The sequence below is a fragment of the Mustela lutreola genome, chromosome 2 (genome assembly GCF_030435805.1).
Source record: "Mustela lutreola isolate mMusLut2 chromosome 2, mMusLut2.pri, whole genome shotgun sequence".
Taxonomy (NCBI): Eukaryota; Metazoa; Chordata; class Mammalia; order Carnivora; family Mustelidae; genus Mustela; species Mustela lutreola.
Window position 1 is genome coordinate 58,878,266 of NC_081291.1, and position 20,000 is coordinate 58,898,265.

Below are 20,000 nucleotides of genomic sequence, written 5' to 3' on the forward strand. Positions count from 1 at the left end.
AAGAGCTGGCACGTCCTCAGGAGACCTGTGTCGCCCACACGTCGGGTGTTCACACGTCACCTGTGTGATTTTCACTGCAGCCCTTTGAGTTGAATGTGATTTCCTCGAGCTGTCTTTGACTTGCTTTCTTTTTCATTTCAAATCTATTTTAAGAGGAAACGTTATTCTAACTCAGGAAATCGAAAAACTGGTATCAGATGCCACAGGAGAAAAGCCAGCCATAGTGCTAACTTCCGCTCCCCACTGGGCTAGCCCCAGATCCCCGAGCCCACAACCCCGCCAACTCCCCGTGTCCTGGAGATCGGCTTGCATTTGAGACATATTTAAAACAGCACCTCCCTGGGACCCTCCTTCCCGTGCCCCCAGACTGGAATAAAGAACCCTGCCCTCATGTGCTTTCATGTTATTTAAGGTTGTCACTGGACCTCCCTTGTCCCAAGCGCCACCAGCCCCGGGGGCCTTACAAGTTGCGTTTGCGGTGTTGTGGTAGTTTGGCATCTCCAAGTTCATTGTACCGACTAGTAAATGTGGACAGTTTGTGGACCATCCCTGCAGGAGACTGACAGTCGAGCTCTCTTCAACATTTCCCCCATCCCAGGTGTGTGCACACCCCTGCAGTCAAGAGTCATGCTAGAAATAGATGAGCGTGCCTTCTCTTCCCCTTTTCTGATGGTGTGTCCAGATACAGCGAAACCTTCCCAGATGGCCTGAACTCTCCTGTGCCCTGGCCATTGCGGCAAACCTGGCTGGCACCTGGGAGGAGGCAGGGGAGCAGCTGGAGGCCAGGCCCTCCCCTGTGCTCCTTCAGGTGGTCTGCAGGTAGGCAATGCCCCGCCACCCCTCCCCAGTTGGGAAGAAAGGCAAACACACGCCCTTTTCTGTGCGGTAAGAAAGAGACCAGGCTTGGAAGGCCGAGCTCGGAGCGCCTCCACACAGAATCCGAGTCCGTCGCAGCAACATCTGGCCCCTCCTGTTCTGGAATCGTGGGACAGCTGGGAAGCTCTTCATTAATGGACGGTCCTAAAAATCACGCCATGTGCCTTCTACAGACCATTAGTGATTTCCCAGAAGGCCTGTTCCAAATATTGATCTGGACGGTGGCCTCTGAGGGGCCCTTTGGCGTGAGGGCCTGTTCAGAGCAGAAGAGGTCTCTGAAGAGACTATGCATGCTAATGAAGGTGCTTAATCTCTTGGCCTTTTATAGAACTGCTTTGCCATTAAAAAATCACTTCTGGAGGTTGCCTGCCTCCAAGCATAGGGAATTATTTTCAGGTGGGACAGAAGTGATGTTGGAGGAATAGCCATTTCCATAGAATCTTCTAACTTCGTTTGAGTAAGGCCAATACCTGTCTCACATCCCCAGAATCAGCGTGTTTCCGGCACAACTGCAGGAAATTGCAGGAAGAGGGGCGGAGGGTGGGAGGGGCTGATCCGGTTTAATTAGGGAAGCCAGGATGTCACTTTTGTTCATCATCGCATTCTGGACGCTGGGACTGCTGGGTGCTAAGTGCCTCCGTGGGCCCCCTGGGCGGTCATTTCTGCAATGTTATTGGCAGCAGTAACACTTAAGGTTCTAAAGTCGTCTCTGACCCAACTCTTGCTGTCGCTGTCCAGATTTAGTCCATGCCATTGACACACGGTGCGGCGGAAGGCAGAGGCGTACCACGTAGCTGTTGACCGCCCCCCTTCAGTGAAAACCCATCACCGCAGCAAGTTCGGCTAGCATCCACCACCTCACGCAGCGGTAACAAAAAGTATAGGAGTAGAAAAAGGTGTTTTCCTTGTGACAAGCCCCCTCAGGATCTTAACACCTAGCCTGTATGCTGCACAGCAATGCTAACTTCAGCTTCCTCGCTGCCTGGGACTTACTTCTCTTGTAACTGGAAGTGTGTACCCTTTGGTCCCCTTCTCCGGTACCCCCTCCCCTCTGGTGACCACAGACTGATCTCTTTTGCTATGAGTTTGGTTTTTCTCTTTTTCTTTCTTTTTTTTTGGATTCCACATATAAGTGAGATGGTACAGTATTGAACTCAGTGCCCATAAAGTCTATCCATCTTGTCACACACGGCAGGATTTCCTTCTTTTTATGGCCGAGGAATATTCCATTGTGTATGTTGGTATATATCCCCCACACCGTCTTTATCCATTCTTCCATCAGTGGACGCGTCAGCTGCTTCCATGGCTTGGCTATCGTGAATAATGTGGCAGTGAACACGGGTTGCAGATGTCTCTTTCCCATAGTTTTCATTGCCTTGGGATATATTTCCAGAAGGGGAATTGCCGGATCCTAGGGTAGTTCTATTTTTAGCATTTGAAAAAGCGCCATACTGTTTTCCTTAGTGGCAGCCCCAATGGACAATCCCACCAATAGAGCTCAAGGTTCTAGATTCTTGACTCCTTGTCACCTGTTGTCACCTGTCTTTTTGAGATGCGCCATTCTGAGTGGTGTGACATAAGAGCTCATTGTGTTTCAATTTGCATTTCCCTGCTGACTGTGAGATTGAGCACCTTTCATGCACCTGTTGGTCGCTCGTGATCATTGGGAAAAAATCTCACAGCAGTCTTGAATCTAGTATCTAGTATGACCCGTAGTGTGGGAAGAAATTCTGTGTTGTTAGGGGTGGGGCAGAATATCCTTCTGAACCTTCACCTTGACAGTGTTTCTCCAGGTGCTTGACACGGCTCAGAAGATATTTATTAGGTAAGTATTCTGGCTCTGGCACTAGATCGAAATCTCCACAAAGGTAGGGACTTTATTTAATTCAGATGTGTCCCTGGAGCCTCAGCGAGTGCGCAGCCCCGACAACACACTCAACAACTCTGTTAGTGAAGAAATGAAGGACTGAGAGCTGCGTGGGCATCAGATTAATGACAGGCAGTCCTTCTGTTCCTTTGTGTAGCTTTATGGGTGTGATCTTAGCAGCCCTCCAGGCTCGTGGGGCTTTGTCTTTTCTAGGAGGAAAAAAACCACACACACATAAATATATATATTTTAAAGAAAATCGATGCTTTGGGAAATATTCCAGAATCTTACATGCATCTGAACTTTACCCTGCGGTTCTTATTACCATGATTTTCGGGGTTCTTGCTTTAAAATGGATGTGAGGATGGGAAAATCAGTTGTGGCAGGAAGATCATAGCTAATCACACAGGGGACCAACATAAAAGCTACTTCCTCTGGCATAGGAGGCCACGCCCAGGGTGGCCTGGCTGGCTGATAGGAAAACATTTTGATGTGATGATAAGGACAACAGCTGGCTTTGTTGTGCGTATCCAATGTCATTTAATTCTCCCTGCAGGTCCTGTTGTTTCCCTATTTTACAGAGGAGGAAACAGTGAGGTCAGCAGCCCAAAGTCAGAGTTAGTCTGGATCTGAACCCAGATCTGCTTGCTGCTACACATGTGAGGAAAGTTGGTAATGAGTCTGGCTTTGTCTGGGTACAGACCAAGCAATGTGAAAAGAGACCTCCAAACACAGTGGCTTTTTTGAGATGAAGATTCAGACTCCCTCTCCCTTAGCAGTCCAGGGGTAAGTGGGCCAAGTTGGTGACCTAGCCTGCTCCACACAGTCGTTCAGGGGCCCAGGTTCCTTCCCCTCTGTTGCTCCACCACCCCCATAAGTATGGGATCACGACCAAAGCTGGGCCATCGCCATTTCTGTCTTCCAAGTTCGGGGGAAGAAGAAAGAGAGCAAGTGTAAAACAAGCAAATTGTTTCAAAGTGGGTGTCTTGGAAGTTGCATACATCACCAACGCTCGCATTCCACCGACCTAAATCAGTGATGTGGCTACACCTAGCCACAGGCAAGCCTGGGGAAGTTGGTCTCTGCCTAGACAGCCCTGTGCTCAGGTCAAAGTCTATCTCTCCGGATGAAAGGGAGGATGGAGTTGGGGGCAGCCCATTTGCAGTCTCCTGTGAAGATGGGCTCCTCTTTCGTGAGTGTTAATGCTGGTCTGTTGCAAGGAAAGTGCTATCTATGTTCATTATTCTCACTCACGCATGTGGTCCTTTATTCACTTAAAAAACGTTCTTGGGGCTTCCGTCGTGGGCAGCTCTGGGGTGAGGAGCTTGGGGGCCCCTGAGAAGCCAGAGTCACTGTTTCTACCTGTGTCACGGTGAGGAGGTGAGACCTCAGCCACGAAGCCCAAGGGAACAGAGAGAGTGGGTTCATGGTTACATTCATTCATTCTCACTTATTCACACTTGTCTTTCCAAGAGGGGACGGAGGTAGCGTCAGTATAGCGGGACACCGTTGGCAAGTGCTATGGACACCCACCTTCTCTTTCATGTTCTCCCCCTCCCTGGGAGAGGTGGGGCAGGTTCCAAGAAATCACGTGGCTGGTGTGGAATTGGAGCCAGCATTAGGAGCCAGGCCTCTAGGGTAGTGTGATGAAATGAGCACAGCACAAGTTCAAGGTCAGGTATATCCAAAGTCGAGTTCTGACTTTTCTGCTAGCAAACAACCTCACTTCTCTGAGACCCTCAGGGTCCTCAGCTTTAAAACTGATGCTACGCTTTCTTATGAAAGAATCTCTGGGCGGAATGGACTCGACTTTGGTTAAGTGGATGCTCCCTAGGTAGGCAGGTCCTTGCCTTCTGGCTTCTATAGGGCACTTGGTCCTGCATGCTCGATGAGATCCTGAGAATGCACCGGGAGGATGTGGAGGCCACAGACTTCAGGAAGCTGGCAGATGGCCCTGCCTGCCCCTCCCTCCTCCTGGGAGCTGGGTCGCTCTCTCATCCCCACCCTGGTTACCTGCAGTCCTGTTTTGGAATTGCTTGCACGTCCTGCTGCTCTGCTCCAGACTTCTCTCGGGTGCTCCCAGGCATGCTCACGTCATCTGTGGCCTCAGCTCACTGTGGGCCCACTCACCACCCCACCCTCACCAGGGCCCCGGCAGTTGGAGCATGCTGGGAAGACCCCAGAGCAGAGGCTATTGGGACGGGAGACTTGGGCAGAGTAAAGAGGCTGGGAGGGGCAGGAGAGGGGCTGGCTAGGTGAGGACCGAGGCCGAATGAGTCATTTGTGGGAGCAGAGCAGTGGACAACTTTTGTGAACACAATAGAAAGCTGGGGATTGTGTCAGCACAGATTTGAGTGGGAGAGGCTGGGAGCAGGGTGTTGAGCTAGAGGCTGTTGCAAGAGTCCAAGTCTGGGGTAGCATGGGCGGGGTGGGGAGGGTGACAGCAGAGGGAGTGGTGAGAACAAATAGGAAAGGAGTGGGCACTGGGGGAGGGCCTGTCTTGGGGAGTCGGTCCTGGGGCTCCCTGTCTGGGGGCCAGCTGCGGGAGCCACAGGCATGGTCACCGATGTGAGAATGAGGCTGGAGTCCACAGTGGGCCCTTGGAGCCAGAGGGGACCCAGGGCTTGGAGCCCAAAGTCAGAGACTGGAACCCACAGGGATGAGCGCCTGTCCAGAGTTCCAGTAATCTACCTTGGGCACCAGTCGGACGCACACTGATCTTATAAGGAGTACAGACCTTTCTTTTTATCTAAATCCAAACCTCCTTTCTCCCTAAGTCTGAACTACCCTGTACTGGAAATAATCCGTTTTTCTCTAAAGCCGATGAAATGCATCAGCAGGTATAATGAGCAGACGTCCTGGGCCAAGTGCGGCTCTGCGGGACGCAAGTGAGGGAAACGAGGGAGGCGGCCGCCGACTGGCGGAGACAGCAAGGAAGCAGGTTATCCCAGCCCAAAGTGACGGGGCGCTCGACACCACGGAGCCCAGGGCCGTGGGAACCCAGTGAGAAGAAGTGTGAACCAAAAGGATGTTGTCACCCAAAAAGTCTCATCTGAGCTGGGTGTTGCAGAATGAGCAGGAGCTCACCGGCTGAGAGGAGGGAGAGGGACTCTAGAATGGGATCACCGTGGCATGAGGTGGTGTAGCCCAGAAGGCTTATAATGTGCCAGAGACACTCAAACTCATCAGTAATGGGGAAAATGGGAATTGAAATACCATTGCACACCCAATTTGACTGGCAAATCTGAAGTCTGACATTACCAAGTGGTGGTGAGGTTGTGGGCAAAGGAAGGCTCTTATCTCTAAGGAAGAGTGTAAATTGGTCCCACCTCTTTGGAAAATAATTTGTCATCATCTGGTAGAGGCTGAACAGCTTCACACCCTCTCCAGTGACTGTATTACCAGATACACATGCCGGAGACACTCTTGCCTATGAGCACCAGGAGCCACACAAGGATGGCCATTGCAACAAGACTTGTAACAAACCCACATTGGAAACAATCCAAATGCCCGTCCATAGGAAGATGGATAAACACATCATAAAAGAGTCTTCAGGCAGAATAGTATACGGTAGTGAAAAAGGACTCCAGATATCTACGTGGATGAGCTCCCCAAGCATGCCAAATAAAAGAAACAATCAAGACCCAGGGAAAAAAGTGTCAGGATAAGTCTATTCATGTAAAAGTTCAAACACGGGCAAAACTTAACAGATCATCATTTACCTACCTGCATAGGTGGTTAAGCTGTGAAGAAAGTGAAGCAGTGATTATCCCAGGAGTCAGGACAAGTTAGTGGTGATGTCTTGAGAGGGAAGGAGGTGCACACTTACTTCTGCAGTCCTGTGATGTTCTGTCAGTTTTGGGATGATTATTTAATCTGCACAGGTAAATTCATAATAAGAAATCACACCAGCCTTGCTGACCTGGCAACACTGACCTTGGTGTAATTGGGATAGGGGCTGGGATGCACCTGGAGATGGTGCTGGAGACACCTTGGGAAGGCTCTTCTGTGCAATATAAAGAATTTTTGTTGTTTTTTATTTTATGTTGTTTTCCTAATCTGGAATATTTTAGGAGATGAGTGATATTCCGAATATACAACATCTCAGGGATGTGATAAGGAGTTGTAGAAAACCATAATAAAAGGACGTTGTAGGTCTCAATCCTTCTGCCCTGGATCTCTGCTTTCAGAGGCCTCCCAGCTTGGAAAATAGGCTGTGTGCCGAGGAAGGCTAGACTGAGTATTGAAAGGTGAAAGGAAATATTATTGAGGAGAGATGGTACTCCCGTGTATCCAGGGGACATTTTTCTTTGCCTACAGAAAGAAAGCTGGTGACCATGGGCCCAGCTAGAGACTTGGCCTTGCTCCACTGTCCCCAACTCTGCTTGGGACAGCCACATGGGTGGGATGCAGGAGTGAGACGAGCCAGCAGAGAGTGACTGTCCCAGAGGCTGAGTGGAGAACACCCCTGGGAATTGTCCTCCACAGAGAAACAAGGACAGTAGGGATGGGGCTGGGGGTGATGTTGGTGTGGTCATGCAGCCCACAGCCCACAGGTGCTGGCGACAGAGCTGCATGACCTGCTTCTCTTCTGCCAGCCATGACTGCAGGCACCACAGTTGCTCGCAGGCTCCCATGAGACCCTGCGATGTGAGTAAGGCATTGCCTTCCAGAACCCCTCGGTTTAGCAGGCTAGATAAGGCAGGCATCTGGGAGGGGAATGCGCTAAGTGCCCAAAGAGAGATGTTAGCAGTATGATAAATTAGGTGTTAAAATGCATCAAATTGTTTATCCCCCTCTGTCTCGAGCTGGTTGATGCTGGATTTGCTTTTGCACATTTATATGAAAATACATCGTTGCTGTGGCTTGTAATTTTCTAGTTGAACAGCTTCAGGGCGGGCCCACTTTGGAATTTAATTATCCTTGCGCTGGGAAGGCTTTACTGAGATTCAGTGCTCAGGAGACTGGATGGCCCCAGGCATCTTGTGATACTAAGGAACACCCGTGGCTTCAGTATGTTGCTGTTTTGAGGGTTGTGAGATAACGTGCTTTTGATGGTGCAGGAATGGAGATGGACCAGTCTTAAACTAAATTCTGCGTGGCCACCATTGTGTAGCAGAAGAATCTCTCATCCACTGGACACCTAACTAGAGTTTTTGAAGCCAGACCCTGATTTTGGCAACCTGACTGCATTAGCTCCACATTGCTTTGTAGGGAACACCCAAATTAAGTGTAAAAGAGTCAGCTACTGATCCATGAAATGCAGGAGGATGGCTGATCCAAGTAGCAGTGACATCATCCTAGGGGGAAATTGGGGACTGAAAATCCGAAGGACCAGGTATCACACAGCCAGGGAATATAATACAGGTAGGAATATAATCTGTGGCTGTCCAGAGTATGGTGCTGAAAAAAAAGGCTCATAGGCTGCCTGGTGTTCGGCAGAGCAGGGAGCTGTGATTGATTAGTAATGTCTGCTCTGGGTTCAGGAAGGGAATATGGGTCTGAGTGCCATGCTTAATCACTTCTTAGGTACCTCCCAGGTGCTGGGCCCTGTGCTGGGGGCTTTCTCAGACTTTGCCCCCATTCACTCTCAGAGGGACTCTGAAAGGAGGTGGCAGTGTTCTTCCAGTGAGCAACTGTTTGTGGAAAGAAGCTAAGGAATCGAAAGCAGGATCCGAAATGAAACATGCAGCATGCTATAAATTATAATTACAATTGAAAGTCATAACTATACATTTATAATTAAACTGTTAGCAATAACAAACAAATATTAATATATGTGGAGAGGAAGAACCAGGAAGGAGATAGAATGTTCATGCTGGTTATCACTGGATAGTGAGGTTATGGATAGATTTTATTTTCCTTTAGGCTTGTCTGTATTTTTCCATTTTTCAGAATGACCCACATTCCCTTTTTAAACATACATAAATTATGTGTGTGGACGTGGGTGTGTGCATTTTAAAATATTATATATAGAGAAAGATTTGGTGGCATGCTTTTTCTCTTCATGAATGCACCAGGAACATTAATTACTCCTTCACAGTGTACTAAGGTAGCTACTTAGAGTAACGCTAAGCCTTTTCCTTCATCTAGACTGAAAACTTTGGGCAAGAACCCCCCCCCCCCGGCACCCTCCCAATCATCTCCCAATTTCTAGTACTGAACAAATCTTGACTTTCTTTGGAAAAGCTGAACAAAAGATGAAAAATCACCAGCGATCCAAAAGACTTAGCAATCCCAAAGAAGGATTCCCTTTTAAGTAGTCACAGAAGCAAGGATCTTAGGAGATGGCATTGCTATGAGAAACAGAGAAACTTGTCAGGAACTTCTGGCATGATCCAGGAAGACTTGGCTTCCATAAGCTAAGAGTGGGCACTTATGAGGAAGGAATAAACTGACACCTGAAAAAATTGCACAGAATCGAGAGCTCTGAGCTTTTACCAGCCAGGAGAGCTGAGACTGTGCGTATAGAGGGCAAAGCCCAGCAGCTGGCACAGAGAGGAGAAAAATACACGGTTATAACTCTTTTAAGTTTTTATTGCAATTTCCAGGTAGTTAAGATGCAATGTAATGTTAGTTTCAGGTGTACAATTTAGTGATTCATCACTTCCATACATCGCCTGGGGCTCATCACACGTGCCCGTCTGAATTCCCATCACCTGCTTCACCCATCCCCCTCTACCCATGTTGTTATACATTTTACAATAAAATAACATTTCTGTTATAACCAATACATACATAACCTATTTTTCTAACGATTTAGTAACTTTGGCTTCTGAGGAATTATGCGAAGTGGGGTCTTTGAAACCATCCAGTTTGGGCAAATTGGCCAAGCCAGGGTCTGCCTTCCTTCTCTGTAGACACAGGCTGGCTGCGGAGCAAGCCCCGACCGTGGCAGTGGGAGCTGCTGAACCAGCAGGGGCCAAAGGTGGCCGTTGTCCCGCCACGTGCCTGGTGCTACTCTGATGGTTTCTCTGGGGGAGCCATCGTAGTTCGCATGTTGGAGCAGGGAAGAGTTCCATCTGGCTCACAGCCGGGGGAATGCAGAATTCCTTCGGACTTGGGTAGGCGGACAGTCATCATCACTGCCCCAAATAAAAATGTTTCAAGTATGACCCTCCCCCCACTGCCCCGGGGTGGATGAGGTTCAGTCCATTGTTGACACAGATGTGATGACAGTCCATTGATGACACAGATTTTCTATCTCTGCCTGATGTGAGTCAGAGATAGAAAAACCCAAACACACAGACCAGAAACCCAGAAGGTGATCTGGCATGTAACTAAACGATTGTCTGGAGTATTCTTTCCAAGTGCAAGCCTCCTTTGCATGTTCTCACATGACTCAACTCATACCATCCTGACACGTACAGAAGGGGAAAGGGAAGCCCAAAGAAGAAAACCAGCATTCAGGCAGGTGCAACGCTAACTGTCATTTAAACTTGGAAACGCCTGTGCAAGGAAGGGATTCTCATTCTTCTTTTGTAAGGAAGGCAGTTGAGACAGTGAGTGACTTTCTCAGACACCAAAGGTAGGGTTTGGACTGTGCTGGTACTAAAATACCCTGGTCCTAGTCCTGGGAAGAAGCTGGGGTGGAATAATCAACAACGAAACATATACAAAGAGCCTCGCTCCACAAAGAAGAATTTTTTGGCTTTTGCAGAGCAGGACAAATAAGAAATGCACAGACACTTGCAACACAAACACAAAAAGAATCCGGTGCTACTGTGTAGAATAGTCAGGACGTGAAGTTTGAACTCCCAGGGTGTCTTAAAATAGGAGGGTACACAGACAAGAAAAGAAAGAGAAGGGGCAAGGAGGGGGTGGCTTTCTAGTTCCTGGGCCCAGTGGGGGACAGGATGACCTGGCAGACCTTTCTAGGATCCTGCTCTTTTAAATGATCCACGAACGAGCTCCTGAGGGCATGCGAAGCTCAGAATGTGGGGAACGTGGGAATAGAGCTCAGTGGCCTCCACTTCCCTTGTCTTCTATCTCCAGGAGCATTTTGGCATTGGGAGCGTGTGCTTCCTCAAAAGGAAGAGGCAGACAGACCAGGTGCTCGGCCAGCCAACCTGAAGCGTGCACTTTAGGGACCCCAGCAGGGTTCTCCAGTGCGGAAGGGAGAAGTGGGTGGTGTGGTGGCTTGGGGTCACTGTGGGCTCTAGGGGTAAGTAGGGCGTGAGGGAGCACATGTGGGAGAAGGTGTGTAGGCTCAAGACCAGAGTCACACAGGAGATGGGCAGGCAGAAGGGACTGGGCAGAGTAGGGGCCCGGAACTAGAGACCCAGGCATTCCGCCGGGTGCGGAGTGGGGAGGCTACGCTGTGAGTCATGGGGAGATGAGGGGAGTTTTTCCCACTCTGACCTCCCTGGAGCAGTGGAATTATTTTATTCATAGGATCCTTAGGTGACTTGACATATAGCTGGTCTGGCAAATCAATGATGAATGAATAAATGGCTCAGCACATTTATTTCAGGCTCGTGCAATAGAAGCAGGCCTTGGATAGGTAATGTCTGGCCAGTTTGGGGTTGCTAATGTCCTTTGTGGAGGCCCCTCTGAGTAGAAGCCACTCAGAGCCCACCGCTTCTCTAAAACCCAAAGAGCACCCCATTTCCCTCTCCTGTGAGATCATCAGAATTTAGCATCCTGGTTATGAAAGAGGGGCCTCCGATCAAATTTTCTTCCCTCAAAGGTTGACATCTGATTGAATGTCTGTGTGCCCATTCCCTAATGTGTAAGATTATAGCAGATAATAGTTAAGTAACTTTTAGATCATACCCAATGATACAACACCAAAAGCTTGCATGGCCTGTGGGGATTCCTGACCTCACCCTCAGGAACCTGGCAGGTAGGTGCTATTGTCAGTGCCCATTTTACAGATGAGAAAAATGAGTCAGAGAGCAGCTGAGTCCCTCATCTGAGGCCTGTGGCTAGTAAAGGCCAGAGCCGGGATTCAGGTCCAGTGACTCCAGGGCTCCAGCCCACCCCATGCTCCCTCCCTGTACTGATCTGTTAGCACTGCTGTTGCTGGTGGGGGAGGGGCCAGTTTATCTTCTTTCCGTGATCTGTACTGAATGCCTTATCTACCTAGACAAGCTCTTCTATTTTATAGGTTCCTTATGATAATAAGTAAATAAATAAATAAAATGTGGAGGCTGACAGCAGCATCTGAGTTAAATACACTGGTCACAAAGCTGTTCTGTGTTCAAGGTTGTACACATTTCAAAAGGCACATTAAATGATCAAATGGTTAAGGAAACTTCCTCTGTGGCCGTTTAAAAATTATTGTAATTTTATCTTCTCCTCTATTGCAGATCTGCTTTAAAAAAAAAACCTAAGATTTAAAAAAAATTTTTTTAAATTATTGTAATTTTATCTTCTCCTCTATTGGAGATCTGCTTTAGCTTTAAAAAAAAAAAAAAAAAAAAAACAACTAAGATGGGGGTTGGGTTTCAGTGATGAGTCGTCTAATTCCTATCATGCTTCTGAATCTTGAGTTTGCCTTCCAGTGACAGGCGTGTGTCCCTCTGGCTTATCACACCTAGCCAGAAACCTTCAGCACGTCCACGCCCCTGAGGGTGTAATCAGGTTCCGTTCCTGCATCTGAGGGCCCCTGCAGTCTAGCTCCTGTCCGCACTGTCCCCACTCTGCTGAGCACTGCTGGCTTTTGCCCTCCTCTGGGCCACCCCCTTCCTCAGAGTCTCATGAGTCAGTCTTGGCACCCGCAAGCTTCTCCTGGGTCCCCCATCACCTCAAACGCCCTGCTTGGGTCCTCCTTGCTATCCTCCTTCTCCTATCCCTTGGGGCCAACGGCAGTCCCAAGCTCTCAGTTGAAGTCTTTGGATCCAGTGCAAATGACAGAAACTTCCATAGCCAGGCAAGGCAAAAGGGAATTTACTAGGGGGAATCAGAGGCTTTCAAAATAGTTGGAGGGCCTGCAGGTGTGGCCTGTGGACCTCCAGGAGCTCTCCCCTGGCTGTTCCAGCCCACGGTTGTCTCTGTTACCCCCGAGCCACTTAATTCCCTCCTTCATTCATTCTGTCATTCATCAGTCAGCATTTACAGAACGGAGGCCATCCTAGCTGCTACGGACAGGACACCAGGATGAATCAATAAAACATAGCCCTTGTCCTCAAAGAACTCGTGGTCTACTCACACCAGATTTCGATGAGTCCAGGATAAAAGAAACAGGAATGGAGTGTTATTAGGACTTCGGGAGGAAGCCACTGGCTCAGCCTGGGGGACCCTAGGAAAGGCTCCAGAGTTCGGAGAGGGTAGGAGTCGAACCTGAGCCAAATCACGGGCAGGGGCAGAGATGGTGGGTTGAAGAACCAGATGTTCTTCTTTGGTTGGTGTACAGGGTGGGAGAAGGAATGGGCTGGGGCAGGAGACCGGAGGGAGAAGCTGGTCAGGGCAAGGGGCTTTGGGGACCACCCGACCAAGCACCGTGACATGATTGCCTGGCATCTTCCTCTCGCGATGCCATCACACCGTGGTCCAGAATGTGCACCTGAGAGCCAGCCTGGCTGCGTTCAGGTTCTACTGAGTTCTGAACCTACTGTCTGTGTGACCTCAGGCAAGCTGCTTAGTCTCTTAGGGCCTCACTTTTCTCATAGGAAAAATGGGGAAGATCGCCAGACCCACCTCACGGGGGTGGTTGTGAGGGTGAAACGAGTTAGCGCCTAACACACTTAGACCAACAGCGAGCCCAGGTGAATATCAGTTGTCAGCACTGGCTATTAAGTAATGCCTGATTCGGCAACAAGCATCCTGCCGGGTTATTTTCCATAAATTCTCTCAATCAACCCTCAAAAAGACCCCGGGAGATAGGCATTATTGATCTGTTTTACAAATGAGAAGTCTATTTCTAGCTCTCCCTCTGAAATTTTAGACCCCCTTCGCCGGTTATGTTCTATTTCTGTCCCCGCCGCACACTGTTTGTGCCACGCGAGCCCTGCCAGCGACGGAGAGGAACAAAGTCAGCCCGGCGCTCTGCAAGAGGAGGGAAACGGTTAAATCTGGATTCCAGCGGAGCCCGTCAGGCTTCCACTTTAGCTATGGCAAAGGGGTCCAAGCGGAGCCTGACGATCCCACTCATGGGCCCGATGACAAACGTGCCGGGCGAATTTTTTTTTCAAGTCCTAAAACTTGGCAGGAAGGATTTGGGTGAATGTGGATAATGAAGTGAGCCACCCAGCTGCTTGAGCGGGACGCCCTGGGGAGGAACGAGGACTCACAGCACATCCTCTCCCCAGATCAGGCCGGCAAACGCCCTCCCACCCCCTTGGTCTGAGGACGATCGAAGGGCAGGATGGGGTCCACCCGACACATGGGGTTCCTCCCTCAAATCCCGGGTTTCCTGAATTTCTCCGAATAAAATGAGCAGAACATTTCCTCAGTGGGGCTTTCAGCCCCTCCTTTGATGGAGCTTTGTCATGGCGTTGGAAAGGGCAGGTGAGAAAGAGGCTGATGTTTTCCACTCTTTTTCAGGCGAGAAAGAGGTGGTTCATTTTAACCTCCTGACAGCCCCGGGAGGGAGGCCTTGTGATCCCCCCCACCCCCCCGCAGATGGGCACATGGAGGGGAAGAGGTCCCAGCCAAGTACCACAGTCCTGTAGGTGACAGGTGGGGGTGTCCTTGGTAGAAGGGAATGCTTTTCATTCCAGCACCCGTCCCCATCTTTCGAGGCATTGGTGGCTACAGGCTTGTTTCCCGCCCATTTCCCAGGTCCCTGCCCAGTGTGGGTCCATGAATGAGCCTCACCTTCTTGGGAGGGGGGTGGTAAGCCAGTAGAGAATGTGACAGGAAAGTCAAGGGACCTCAGCCTTGAGCTGCACACCTTTACATCCATGTTCTCATCATCTCAAACCCCAGTGAAGAGGTGCCGTGACCCGTTTCACAGGTGGAGAAACTGAGGCCCAAAGAAATCTGGAAACCAGTTTCTGGAAGGGCTGGAGTATAAAGCCAGGGCTCTGGACCGCAGGCAGGACATCTGTGCCTTTGGAGGAAACAGCTTCACGGCAGGCAGTTACAGAGTGCTTTCTGTCTTCTAGGAAACCCCAGATGGGAGCCTCTCATCCCATATGCATTTGGTCATTTATGTCATAGTGTCCCCCGAGGTTGGTGGTGGTAGGATTATCCCCATTTTACAGGTGAGCACACTGAGACCTAGAAAGTTTGGTCCCTGAAACGGTGACTAAACAAAGGAATAAAGGGAGAAATCCTTTTTGGACGCCAGGGAAATTCAGCTTTGTCAAACCTGGGGCATGGTCGCACCAGCCACAGTTTAGGCATTCTGCGAAGTTCTGCGGCATGTTCATATCAAGGGCTGCTTATGCTCTGCTGGGAGCTGCCCCGCCTCCAGGGCCGGATGCCAGGCAGGCCATCTGCTCCTGGGGCTGGGCCTCCCCCTCTGACAGCCATTGCCTTCTCCCGGAATGACTGTCTCCCAACGGGCTGCAGCCATTAAAGAAGTTCCAGGAAAAAGATTTTCGCCAGCCTCTTCTGCAACCTAATTTCTGCCGCTGTGGGTATTGCCTTGTCTCTGTAAATGGCCCTGCTAGTTTTCTGTTGCTGTTCTTCGTCGAGGTTGCAGAATGCCAGGGCGGGAGGGGAGGGAGGGCACCACACTGTGCCTGGCACCTGCTGAGAGCCCAGACTGCAGGTTCCTTGACAAACACACCCTCCCTCTCTCCCTCAGTTCTCCACAGCAGCCCTAGAAGCTTCAGAAGGTCAGATCCATTCACTGCCCTGTGCTGAGCCATCTGTATGCAGAACCCCCCACCCCCACCCCCCTTCTTTAACTCCAGGGGCCCTCCGGGCTTTGGCTGCCTTCCTTCTCAGAGCCCTTCCCGGCCACTCCCACCTGTCCCTGGTGCTTCTCATAATACACACCTGCATATTCTCTGCTGAGCACCTGTCTGTCCTGACTGAGAGCTGTGTTGAGGGCAGGGACAGTGCTGTTTGGCTCTCTCTGGGTCCCTGGCGCCTGGCATGTGATAAACCTTGAGTCAATATCTCTGGATGGCCTCAGTTAAGGTCCCCAGTTGCTGCCGTCCTGCGGCTCTGAGCCACCAGGTGTCTTGTGTCCAGGGCCATGCATGGGGACACCTGGAACCAAACCCAGTCATCCTGGCTTCCGCCTGCTCTATTCCCAGCCTCCCAGCAACTGGGGTGTTTATTTAACCACATCTTGGTTCCTTGGTGCTGAAGGTTTTCAGAGCAGAAACAACAACAATCACATTTTGCAAAACCCCAAAGGGGAAGTTCTAAGTGGAGGTCAGCATCCAGTGGTAAAGGAGGGAGCTCTATCAGACAGCTCCAGGCCGGGGGTTCCCCTTCTCCCAGAGAGCCAGAGCCTAAGTGCCCACAGCTTGGGGTGCAGCTGGACGTGCCCCTGGTGCTGGCAGGGGTGGGACCTGGAGGTGGGCCGCCAGTGACTGGAGAGCAGACAGACAGCTGGTGTCACACCTACAGCAGGTGCTCGGGGCAGGAGGAAGGTCTGATGGGAGAGCAGGGGTGTCCTGATGGGAGTAGGGGACGAAGCCTTGGAAAACTCCATACCAGACTGACTTCCCAAAGTGCCTTCTCCAGGGCGTGAACGCCAAACCTCGGGGGCTATGGGGTTGGCAGGGGAGGGCAAAGAGATCCAGGCCCTGGGGGTCATGCAGTCAGCCAACAAATCCTTACTAAGTTCCTGCTGTGTGCCCGCATTTTTGCCAGCCGAGGATACAGCAGTAAACCACATAGATGACCCCGCGGCCGTCAAGAACACATTCTAGTTAGAGGAGAGGGAAGGAAAAGTGGTAATAGAGAAGTAGTTTTGGACAGTGACCCGTGCTCAAGGGCCCCTTTTCAGTGCAGCTCCCACAGACGGCCTGAGATCCACGTGATGGTCAAAGCCACCACCACGTGCAGAGTGGGGGCGGGGTCCCTGGTCCGTGCCTGAGTGGAGGCTGAGGCTCCTGGGCTGGAATGGGCTTGCCAGGACTTGCCGGGGTGTACACACCCTCCAACCCCGTGTTCTGTGGTTAGCCTGAAGCCGGCTGTGAGAGAGCATTGACACGTGGAGATAGGCAAATGCTGCAAATCAGGAACCCCCCCCCCCCCAGCAGTGCATCCCAATCAGCATATCTGAGCATTGGAAAGGAGGCCACAGGCAGAGGGAGGAGGGAGGAGAGGATGTTATCACAGAGGCAATAGCTTTGTTCTCTTGCGGTGAGAAGTCTCTGAAGGCTTTAAGGCAGAGGAGTAATGCAATTTGATGTTCACTTTGCCAGACAGATTCTACAAAACAAAGACTTAGGTCCAGGGAGCAAGTACGTGCAGGAAGGGGGAGGAGAGACGAATAATCAGAACTGGGACCCAGGCAGGAGGCCAATGTACAAACTAAAGAGAACCCTCACCCCCCCCACCCCCCCCCCACCCCCCCCCACCCTTACCACAGGGGCAGCTTAAGACCATTAGTCTTCTGAAATGGCTGGTCTAGCTCTGGGGAGGTGGGCTGGGGGGAGGGAGCCGAGCCTGCCCTGCTGCTTCACCCATGCAGAGAAGGCCCACAGAAGCCTCTGCTGCCTGCTGTGGGGGGAAGCCAGGCCAGTCAGCTTTGTTCCCAAAGGGAAGGCAGCAGCAAGTTCTGGAAGCCTCTGCATCTCTACAGAAAGAAGCTGTGGTTTACCCAGCATGTTCCCCGGGGGAGATGAATGGCTCCACAGTGGCTATGAGTCTCCAGGCCAAAATGGCTACATTCTTGCCACTGGTGAGCTCCCAGTGGCATCTGAGCCACGCATCCTAGACCACGCCCCATGCTGTGATGAGAGCAGGTGCTTTTCCACCTCGGCTGCTGCGCATCAGAACGCCCTGGAGAGCTTTTCTCACCCTGGACCAATTAAACCTAGAGCTGCTTCTGAGGGGGTGAGACCCAGCCTCAGCATTGCGGAAATCTCGCCAGGAGATTTCAAGTTGTAGGCAAAATCGAGAACCGCTGGATTGGAAGAAATTTCTGTGGAGTCAGAGGCCAAGTATTTTTCCACATCACGTCTCTGGGGGTAGGATTCTATTAACAAGCAAGTCCAGGCAGAATGGCATGCCTCGCGCCTCTCGTTCGGGCGCTAAGTGAGACCCTGCAGGGCTCCTCCACCGAGGGGAACCTTGACCACAGGGAGAAGCTGGCTGCAGCCTGACACCATTGGAGCCCCGGTTCCTGGGCATTAACTGTGGGCTGCCGCATTCCCCAAGGATGTTAAAAGGCTTGCACCATCCTTTTTGGAAGCCCCGCCCCTTTTGCAAATGGAAGTGGACTATTTAGAACTTCTGGCTTAATCCTCAGCAGCTGAGAGAAAGACCCCAGAAGCGTCAGATGGGCGGTTGGAATCTGCCCGGGTTGATGTCTGATCTGGAGCAGGTGGCTGGGCATCCCAGGAGGCAGCAAAGAGGGTGTGAAACGTATTCTTAGGGAAAAGTTAGGACAGATACCAAAGGCAAATGAGGTTCATGCTGCTATTTTGTGCACTGCTCAAAGAATAAAATGGGTATGCAGGGCGAAACGAACAGGCACAGCTCTGCCCCTACACAGCCTGGCAAAGAGGAGTTGGAGAAGGAACACAGGCTTTTGAATGAGGTGTTCGCTCCAGTCGCACACATTTGCTCGTCCCTGTTGGGTGCCACGAGGCTGGGATCCAGCCCCAGGGTTTTGCCAGTGGCAAGGTCGACGAGGCTCCCGGCCTCTTGAGCTGGCCTTGAAGAGGAGGAGAGGGCCAGGAACCAAGAAAGCAAGTGAATGGCAAAATGACGGCATCCTGTGTGAGCAGTTACAAACCAGTATGAGTGATGGCCAACTGAGCTGCGTGGTAAGGGCCTGTGTGGGTCAGAAAGACCGGAGTAGGGGAGGCCACCCTAGGTGAGATGGAGGAGAAGCCTCTTTGAGGTGATGTCTGTCCTGGGACCAGAGCACAACCAGCAACAATGGGAGAACACAACCAGAGCACTCAGAGAGGATTGGCAAGCCCAAAGGCCCTGAGGCAGGAAGAACGGAGCCCCTCATGAGGACAGGGAGGTAAGCCGGGGCCAGAAGGAGTGGAGAGGCAGGCAAGGGAAAGGACGACTTGTATTCTGAGCCCGCCGGTGGTTCGCTGGAGGCCTGAAAGCCGCCAGTGACATGCTCAGATCTACATGTTACCAACTTGCTGTGCGTCTTGGGCTATAAACTTAACTTCTCTGATTTTCATTCTCAGCTGTAAAGAAACCAAAGCCCGGGATGATGATGATGAGGGTTAGAAATCGTATGTGTAGAATTAATCGAGGAACTGATGTGTTGGGAAATGGCAGCTGTGGCTCTCCCTCCTCCCTTCTCCCCCTTCTCAGTCTTCCCCTCCTCCCTCCTCTCATTATTGGCAGAAATCAGATGGGTGTTGTTCATAGCACTCACTCTTCGCCCGAAGGGGAACCTAGCACCCCGTGGGTCTTATGCCAAGAATAGGAGTCTTGACAACTGTCTGAGACTCTCAATGCTCTTTCATTAACCCCCACCACGGGTAGGCTGACTCTGGCTAGTTCAGAGCTGGGGTGAGCCATAGCATGGGGGTGCTACTCTTCGGGTCCCAGAGTCACCCTGCCACGTTGGAGGTTTTCTGGGGTGACTGAGTGCCCAGCCAAGCTCTGCTTCTGGATCCCGGGGCTTCTCCTGCACAGATCTAGGGTGCAAAAGACAGCTGCTTCTTGGAAAACCGCACAAACTTCCTTCGTGCAGGATCTCCACCCTGTTAGCTACTAAAGAAAAGGCAAAGGCCAAGTCTTCACATGTCCTCAAGAAGGTTGTAACTCGTGGTGGTGCCAGGCAGAAAGCTGCTGTTGCCCCCGTGTCAACAGAGGGATTACAGAAGCCATGGGGAGAGAGAGACTTAGCAGAGCCTGCTGGAGGCTCTGAAATCTTCTCAGAGGAGGGAACCTCAGGGCTGGGTCTTTTTTTTTTTTTTTAAGATTTTATTTATTTATTTATTTATTTGACAGATTGCAAGTAGGCAGTGAGGCAGGCAGAGAGAGAGGGGGAAGCAGGCTCCCTGCTGAGCAGAGAGTCCAATGCGGGGCTCGATCCCAGGACCCTGAGATCATGACCTGAGACGAAGGCAGAGGCTTTAACCCACTGAGATACCCAGGCGCCCCATCCTGGCTGGGTCTTGAAGGAAGGACAGGCATTTGCTGGCTGGAAAAAGGGGGACAGGAATACAAGGGGGCCAGTGAGGCAAATTCCAACAACCCAGAG

The 20,000-nt window shown here is 51.0% G+C and overlaps 1 protein-coding gene across 3 annotated transcripts in view; it reads left to right on the forward strand.

The window, feature by feature from the left end:
- Positions 1-20,000, forward strand: part of MGLL (monoglyceride lipase) — a 225,868-nt gene that overhangs the window by 138,264 nt on the left and 67,604 nt on the right. The window lies entirely within an intron of this gene.